Source organism: Anas acuta, chromosome 4 (genome assembly GCF_963932015.1).
Source record: "Anas acuta chromosome 4, bAnaAcu1.1, whole genome shotgun sequence".
Lineage (NCBI taxonomy): Eukaryota > Metazoa > Chordata > Aves > Anseriformes > Anatidae > Anas > Anas acuta.
In genome coordinates, this window is record NC_088982.1 from 10394952 (window position 1) to 10404397 (window position 9446).

General features: G+C 35.4%; 1 long non-coding RNA gene across 1 annotated transcript; it reads left to right on the forward strand.

Moving 5' to 3' along the window:
- The first annotated feature begins 1027 nt into the window (after positions 1-1027).
- Positions 1028-8699, forward strand: LOC137855196 (uncharacterized). Its single transcript, XR_011095584.1, has 4 exons — positions 1028-1157; positions 3049-3124; positions 7688-7804; positions 8115-8699. It is a non-coding gene; the product is annotated as an uncharacterized lncRNA (long non-coding RNA).
- The last annotated feature ends 747 nt before the right edge of the window (positions 8700-9446 follow it).

A 9446-nucleotide genomic window follows, 5' to 3' on the forward strand; every position in this document is an offset into this window, starting at 1 on the left:
CTGAAAAATGCAAGTGTGCCACACATCAGTGATGATGCTGATGGTGTGGTTAGAGATCCTCTGTTGTGTAAACATGAAGTAATTTGGGATCTGTTCCAGCTTTCTCTCTGTGTGTGTATTGGGGCACATAGCCTAGCCAGGGAGAGCTTGGATGTCACCTAATACAGACAAGCAAAATAGAAACACCTTATATCAGTGAAGATATATATAGTTACACATGTAATCTCTGCAAGCATGTAACATATGCTTGAGCATTTGTGTGTCATTGTTGTGCATGAACAGGTGAAAATGGCAAGAAAAGTAGCATAATTCTTTCGGAAGAAAGTGGAAGATGGGTATGAGGGGAACATATGTACCATGACAACTGTCTGATCTCTAGAAAAGGTGTAGTTTGGACTCAGATTTGTGCTATTTTCCTTGTATCACTGTTGCAGAAGAAATGGGCTTTCAAATGAAAAGTGCATTATCTGTTCACTGCTCTAATAAGTGTTCAGAGCTGGTGCTGGTGTCCTCTCACCACCACTGCTTCTGAATCCTTCCTGTTAGGGCCCAAAGGCACCTAAGTATCTCAATGGTACACTTCTGCCCTAAATAATATTTTTGTTTTCCTATGCATTTGGTAAGCAATATTTACCCAGGGACGATACAGCCTTCTTAAAGAGGATCTACAGAAAAGCTGGGGAGGGACTCTTTGTCAGGTACTATAGTAATAGGATGAGGGGTGATGACTTCATATTAAAAGAGCGTAGGCTTAGATTAAATATTAGGAAGAAATTCTTCACTCTGAGGGTGGTGAAACACTAGAACAGGTTGCTCAGAGAAGTTGTGGATGCCCAGTCCCTGGAAGTATTCAGAGAGATTGTATGGGGCTTTGAGCAACCTGGTCTGGTGGGAGGTGTCCCTGCCCATGGTTGTGGTCATGGTTGTGGCTGTGGGTCATGGGTAGGGAACTGGATGATTTTTAAGGTCTCTATCAACCTTAAAAATCATCCAGTTCCCTACCCATGATCAACCTCTCTGTGATTCTGTGAGAAAAAAACTCAAAAGGGGACAATTACAGAGGAGGGATAACTAATCAAGCTCATCAGTGTTATGTGGTTCATCTGTGATAGAGTGAAGATGAGAACCCAGACTACAGAAATTTGGTATCCCACCAGGTAAAAGACAACAATAATAGCTATTTTAACTAAAATCTCAAAGTTTATATTTTTATTTTACTTCTCCTCAGAAAAGAAAACTGGCTGTAGATCTGGCAAGAAATACTTCAGCAAATATTACTTTAATTGTCAATGTTGATTCATCCAAAACACATCATGGGAAAGGAAGTATTTGGCTGAATTACTTTCCTCTAGGGCATTCTGAAAACACTGCAAAATCATCAGAATTTTTGGATGCAATGTTTTGAAAATGACAAGTGCTGACTTTATGATTTGAAATAAAGTTTTTTTTTTTTTTTTTTCCTTCCTTAAAAAAATTCTACTGAATACATCTTAAAATGCCTGAAGGGAAAATAAAACATTGACAAATTAGAGAAACTGTTTTTCAGATATTTGTGATGATATTTTTCTGCAATTTTTGAAAGCTTTATTTAAGATAGGAATATATGTATATATTTAATTACAATGTTTGTGGAACTGGCAAATTATTTCAATAGCAGGCTGAAAAAATCAATAAGAACTAGAGAGGAACAAAATTCAGATCCTTCCTAGCATTTTATGCTAATTTCAATTGGAGTTAAGGCGGGCTTCTTTCCATGTTAGAGGCCAGCCCAACCCAAATTCATGCTTCAGGTACAAACTCTGAACACAGCTGGACATCCACATAATCTAGAGCCCCATGCCACCAGCCTCATTCCATCACACAAGTCAATGCATGCAGATTGTTTCAGCAGTATTTCCAATGAATCAATATTAATTTTAGTTATATTTTGGAAGTATTCCATGGATCAGTTCCAAAGCAAAAAGTCGAGGAGTGCAGCATTACATGTGCAAGTGTGACAAATGGAGTCTGACATGACCAGCAAGAATTAGCTCTGAATAGCCCAGCTTTGTGCACTTTGACAGACTTCCATGACTGCTCTCTGGAGCATGAAATAAGTCTAAAGTATGACTGCAGCTCTGCTAACAGTGTGCATGTTTCACCATAATTTCTTTATCATTTGCTGAAAAGAGTGAGAAATTGTGTCTTATTTATGCTTGTTAAAGAAATAACACACACTTGTAATTTTTGTAAATATTTGAGGTAAGACAACTTATTTAGAACTTAGAATATAGAAAGTGAACTAATCAGAAGTTGTTACACTCCTTGTGAGGAGATTGTCAAAAAAGATTCAATGTTTGGGAATCTATAAATATCAGCTTGAATACCATCTGAGTTCAATTTGTAGATCCTGAGAAGACAACACATTGCCACTGGAAACCAGATCCTTTTCCTGGCTTAATGCTGCAAGTTCTCCAGATGAAAAACTCCTATTGGAGTCATTCTGAGAAACATCTCCTAGAATTTGGTTCCCACCTGCCCGTAAAGCAAAACAAGCATACCAACAATATGAAAACTTACTATCAACAATAAAGTAGAGATTACACCAAGGAAAGAATTGAGTCTTGAAAAACAAGTCAAAAATTCACATTTTATATTGGCTATGTAGGATTGTAGAGGGAACACAAAGTAAGGGAAAGGGACAGCATAGATTTGGCATTTAGAGAATAAGGGTTACATTAATCTAACCTTCTTGAAGAATTATTTGTTCTCATATTTATTTCTGGATAGATTAGAACATATTTTATTAACATTATGACCTGTGCATTGGTTATTACCAATGGTGAGATTCCTGTTTTAAATGAACATAATCAAAATGAGTTAATTAAACTACCATCAGAATATATCTTTGTACAGAAAATATGGAGCAAGTCAAGCTCCATGCAAATGTATGAAGTGCATTAAAGATGATCTCTTCTGAATGTAGTGGATAACCATTTATAGTCAGGTGCAACAATGAAAAGATGTCACAGCTTTAGTTAAGCCAATGTGTTTGTTCCTGAGTTACAGCAGGATTTGTACCAGAATCTGGAGTTGTGGAGTACCTGAATTTCATTTCTTCAGGCTTCATGAACAAATGACAGAGGTATGAATGAGAAACTGTATAAATAATTATGTTTTATAGCTATCTTTGAAAATGTGTGAAAGTAGTTACAGATAATTTGGTACGTATAATCTGATCAGGTTTATTAATGAACTCTTGATTTAATATCTCCTGTGACTTGATATGTTTGGTTGTGTATTTTTAAGGTTTCTGCTGAAAAAGGGACCAACACAAAAGACAAAAAAGCAAACAACAGATAAATATTCATAACTATCTGCTTGTTTTATGGGTAAAAAGAATGATACACTCAGCTTCTGGTCTTGGAGATATTCTTGGTGTAGAAAAGAAACACTAAAGGTAATTTCATTGCTGGTCTGGGGACTTTCTTGTGAAAAAAGACTTCATGCTTCAACACACTCCACCTCTTTTAAGTCTCTGAACTCAGTTGAAAATAAATTATAAATTGCACAGAAATAAGTATAAAAAATCTTGAGGCTGCTGTATGTAATTGGTGGAGAATGGTCACTTTTTGACTTATGTCAGTGAAGGCGTAAGATTTTTAAACATGGGTCCTGTTCTGTGCAGGATTTGGCAGGATCAAAAATCTAGTTTGGTGAAAATACACATAACATTCCTAACCAAAGTGTGCGTTTGCCCAGTTTATTCATCAATCAACCAAGGAACACACGTATGCATTTTTACAATTTATCCTTATAAAAGTATCGAATAAGTATTTACAGGGAAGAGAACCCTGCAGAGTTAGTTATTCATTATTTTGGGAGCAAAGAAAAAAAGCAAGCTAAACTATAATTATAACCACGGTGATAATGTATGTAGGAATCCTTCTTAATCCAGGCTAATCTTGTTCATGTTCTTACCTACAATAAATATCTGAATGATTTTTGACAAGATCCAAAGTTTTGTCAGTTGTTAAGAATTAATTGAAAAAATTACTAGAGCACAGCAGCTATTTCAAAGGGACTGACCCAGAACCAATTAGAATTTTGTAACAATTGACCATTCACCACAAAACAGTTATCATGAGCTTTGGCCTCTGAAGTGTAGTGTTGGGGGTGGGGGAGAATCAGATTAAAGAAACTTTTAAATTTTTTTCCCCTTTAACTAAAATATCGTTAGTAGCAGCTTTCTCAACACAACTATCAATCAACTTATCTGAGTTTTAAAGGCTATGCTCAGTTTGCAGGAACAGCACTACAGAGTATAATGGATGATTATCCCCTGGCTTTAGATGATACACAATATAGGTTACTATCTTGAAAAAACAGGTCAGACATAGGAACATTCTTTATCAAATTGCTGTTGACAGCCCAAACAAGAGATTGAAGAATACCACAAAAAGGTTCTTTCATCTACAGACAACAGAGTTTATAATTGGTCATTCTTTCCTCCTTCATCCTCTCCTTCTCAGCAGAAAAAATAAAAATAAAAAATCCTAATGCAGTTTCTTGAACATGGTCAGCACGAGGGTAGACTGGTATACACTGAGAAACAGATTCAGTGTTCAGTGTTGATGTCCAGACGCCTGGGGAGAGGTATATGGGGGGAAAGCCCACAGCAGTCTTAAACGTTGAAAAAAAATAAAAAGCTAGAACTTTGTGCTGGATATTCAGTCTTCCAGGATGATAAATATATATATATATATATATATATTTTTTTTTTAAAGGGAAAAAAAGAATCAGACATAAATATTTACCAGATACTTCTATAATTTGTGGAATATTTTATATCTTTTTATATCTTACTTTCAGCCCATAGTAAATATACATGGTAGGCATGCAACTGTACAAATATGTCTTATCACATCATATATTTCACTCAATACTTTCTATACGTATGCATATAGGTGTAAAACATAAAGATATCAGATTGAAAGGAATGCTAGATTTAAATATTTAATGTTGAAGGCTTTTTCCAGAGGACCACTGTGTTTAAAATGAAAAAGTGTTATCTGATAGGCTGAATTTCTGTATGTTTCAGGCTCTTATATTTCACCCAGTCACCTCTCATTTAAGTTGCCTTGGGCTGGTTAAGGCATATTTCCATGCAAAATTTGCAAACTTATTTGGAAAATACCAGAGCTGGAAAAATTACTATTCTCTTTGGTGTTTTTCTGTGGCACTTAATCTTTCATGAAGAATAGCTAAAAAAAAAAAAAAAATGAGATCAGAGCAATTAAATCACTGTCCTGCAAACACTTATGCTTTTGCTTACCCTGACACATGTGAGTAGCTCCACTGAACTCAATATAAAGAGAAATCAATAGAACTGCTCATGTGTATCAAGTTAAATATATGAATAAGTGTTTCTAGATTTGTAGCTTTGAAAAAGTCTACAGTAAGATTTTTACAGATTTTATAAATGCACTTTGTCCTGAAGAAGAATATTCATCAAGGAGGTTCATAACATGAATAAACTTATCCAACCATTATTCTACAATAATACCTAGCTCAGTTCATGTTTCTTCAGCTCTGGCTAAGCATTATGACTAGAAATAACAGAAAAAAAATCCTCCAAACTTCACAAGATAAAGCTTCATATGAATCCCCTATGCCAGCTTCCTAAGAGGAAAAAAAAAAAAAAAAAAAAAGGAAAAAAGAAGAAAGAAAACAACAACCACAATTACTAAGTGTCTGCAATAAAGTCAAAGCCTTTACAATTTTTTTTTATGTATTTAAATAGTCCCAAATCCCTCTCCAGGGACTGAAAAGTATTTGTACTACTATATAATAAAAATAGAGAATTCTCAGCCCGTTGAAGGATATTGTATGAAGTCTTCACAGTAAATCAGCACAGCTTTGTCAGAGGTTGCTACTGTGAAATAACTGAAGAAAGTTTGTGATAAAACAGAGTCTAAAGGTGCTTTTTTATTAAAAAAAATAAAATACTAATTTTCATGAAATTTCTGACCTCTGTTATGTCTTGTTTTGTTGTATATGATTTTGAATAAAAATCATTCTAGAAGAGTAAAAAATCATTCCTATACAATTCAGGGAGTTCAAAGCTAGGAAAGGACATGGTCTCCTCTGAAGAAAACATTTTGTTGATGCATACAGACATACGCTGCCCTGAACCCCTACTGGATCAGGGAAAAATAACTGCAGAACAAGGATATCTTGGCTTCCTTGTTTATGTGAAGACTCTGTGTGGGAGTCTCACTTAAGTTTGGTTTCTAGATGAGTGTAATTCCAGTCACTTCAGTGGATTTATTTCCAATTCATTTAATGTCATTGTGAAAAGAAGCAGACACAAAGTTTGCTTTGGCGCTGCACATCGTGTTGCGTCACTGTCTAGCAAGCTTCCCATTGCACATTTTTTCAAATGGATGCATCTGCCAGCCCAATACAAACAAAAATAGCTGCATGTGTCTTACGTTAAAGCTGAATGAGAAACGTGATGCCACGTCTATGTTGTTCATTCACCAGTTAAAACCCTAATGTCTTATTAAAGACATCAGAGAAAGTGTGCATGTTTTTTCTTTCCCTCCTAATGCATAAAGGATGGGGTCAATTCCTAAGCAGCTTCCATTCAGAGAGCTTTTAGGAGAAGATCCTTTACTTTTGCATGGACTTGAGACTATTTTGTGCAACTTTGTCATATTCTTCTATATAACATGCTCAATCTTGCATCCATATCTGGCCTTATTTTCCTTGTCACAACTCAATGGTAGTTAATGAGACAAATCTTGAAAGTCTCAGTTCACGTGAATCTAGAATATCTGTGAGGCTTCAGGGGCTGCACAGTCTCTTTAAAGGTCTTCCTATGACTTGGATGTTCATTTCCCCCTCTCTTTTTATTTAATATAATTCATTCATTTAACCCTAGACTAAATGTTCATTTTTGTGTTGCTCTGCTCTTCCTGTGTCTTAAAGCCATTAGATGAGAGCACTTTGACTCTCCACATTGACTCCAAATCAAGCTTTTGAGAAAAAGTCCTTTTGTGTCTCAGTGTTGAATGCAAAGCACAGTTTACAAAGTTCCCTGGTTTTGCTCTTGCTCTATTTAATGCAATGTTAGTCCTGTCCTGAGCTCACTCTCCCTCTGTGTGCACTGGACTGTGCCCTCCCAGGCAGGCAAGTAGTCACTTCCATACAAATGTTTCAACTGGAAAATTGACTCAAAACTCAACCTACCACAATAAAGTGGGTTTTGTTTGGTTAATTTGTCTTCTGTGGTGATGTCAGTGAAGTGATAGCTTGGTGGCCAGTACCATTTCTATCTATCTTTCTCTTAATATTTTGTTCTTTGTTTTTTGAAAGAACATTTGTAAATAACTCAAAAATTAACAACAAAATGGTTTCTATGGCTCACAGGTCATATTACTCATGGAAGATGTTTCAAATGACAGCTGCTGCTGCTATTTTATCTATTTACTTATTTATTCATTTTTGTTTGTTTGTTTGTTTGTTTGTTTTTGTTTTTAGAAAAAGTACAGTGATATGTTTTTATTATGTCATATCTAAAGACTCTAGCCATCCCAAGGAATCAATTGTGGGGCTTTGTGCTCACAGTATAAAACAGGTTTTACTGTTCATCACTGTTGATCTAGATAAGTGAGACAAATAGTGTATTTACTTTATTCTGTAGGGGAGGTGGGGAAAAAAGAAAAATTCTGCCAAAACTGGGAATTGAAGTGAGCCTTGTGAAAAACATGAAGTGCCTTGATCTCCAGCCCACCCTCGTTCTTATGTTTGCCATTTATAGGTGGGTTTTTGCTTTTCATGAATTCAAGAGAATACTCTGTTTGGGATTTCAATCCTCTTTCACCTACTTTTTGCTGTAACTTATTATTTGGCAGAAAGCTTAAAGGATGTGATGGTTTGTGTATTACTATTTCATCTGACATTGTTCCTCCCTCTCACTATGTCACTATATCACACACTGAGTCAAGGAGAAGATAAGAATGTGAAGGAAAATGAGATTGTTTATTCATAACAGAAAAGTTACAGGCTTTGTCTCAAATTATCACAAACACATCTACCTAACAACATTTCCCTTTTTTTTTTTTTTTCAGCCAAGACTACTATTTTACCATCTTCATCAACTTTTCTCAATGACAGACCTCCCATCTATAATAATGACCTTAATACCAAGAGCAGAAGTGAGTGAAATAAATATTTCTTACTGTGTTATGCTAAGGAAGTAACAAAATAGACAAGGCTCATGAGTTGATTCAACTTGTAGCTGCTGTTACTACTTTCTCTTTTACAGTGTTCTTTTTTTATTGTGATTAATATGGAGTTTATACAATTTAGCAGTATGTGATAGAATTTTTATTCCCACCTGGCTCTGTTTTTGCAGGTTTGTGTTAAGGGATGAAAATGTAATGTATTTTATCACAATGTCCTCTTGATGTATTTCCAGTTGTAACAGAGGGCAACTCACAAATAACTTGAGTGTATACAATCTTTTTTTCCGTTAAGTTGAATGTTTAGAGAAATTGTGATTTCCTTAATATTTGCTGTAAGAAATCTCCTATTCCCATCTGAATAAGCAGTGTTGGAGGTTTTTGGTTCATGAGTTGTGTTCAGTCCACATGTACACAATAATTCTCCATGGGGGCTGTGCTAATCAGTGGTCATTACTCAGGTGAATAAAGAATTACTGAACCTATTGCTGTGTATGCCAGAGAATATTTATGAATAGGAAATTTGGCTCCCACAGGCATTTATGGAGAGTCTCAGTCTTTGTTTTCCCAGTGTCTCTGCTCATGAAACTCAAAGGTATACATGTACATTGATTTCTGGACGTAAGTGTATACAAATTTCTTACAATGTGAGTGAAGTCACTGCATTGACTGTAGTGTCATAGTACAGCAATGAAGATCCAGCTTGGATCATCAACTACAGAGGAAACATTGCTTTTGGAGAGGTTGTAGAGGACCCATATATTTTGATCATACCAATTCCCTTGTGAATGGTAAGCTAATTCAGAACCAAAGGAAATGGTAGGAGAAAAATATTGAAATGCCACTGCTAAAGAAAGGTGATTTGGGATGTAGTGTGCAGCTATGGACCTGCATGGGAGAAAGAAAGGGCAGAAGCACATATGGCCAATCTGGTAGTTAGAAAATGACATGACATATAGATTATATTCAATAACACAATGATTTCCAGGTGACTCTATTTAACAATTTGATGCTGAATTATGATTTCCTGTATTCTCCCCTAAGACAGTGAATTTTCTGCATTATAAATAACAGGAGAGGGGTCTGTAACTTCCTTCTTATGTCTGATAAAGATAAAATGAGGAAGTTGGGTGAATAACTTTGAAGAAAACATTTATTCCTTCCAACTTAGATTTCTGCAGAAAGAAAGAAAAAAAAAAAAAAAAGAAAAGTATTTTA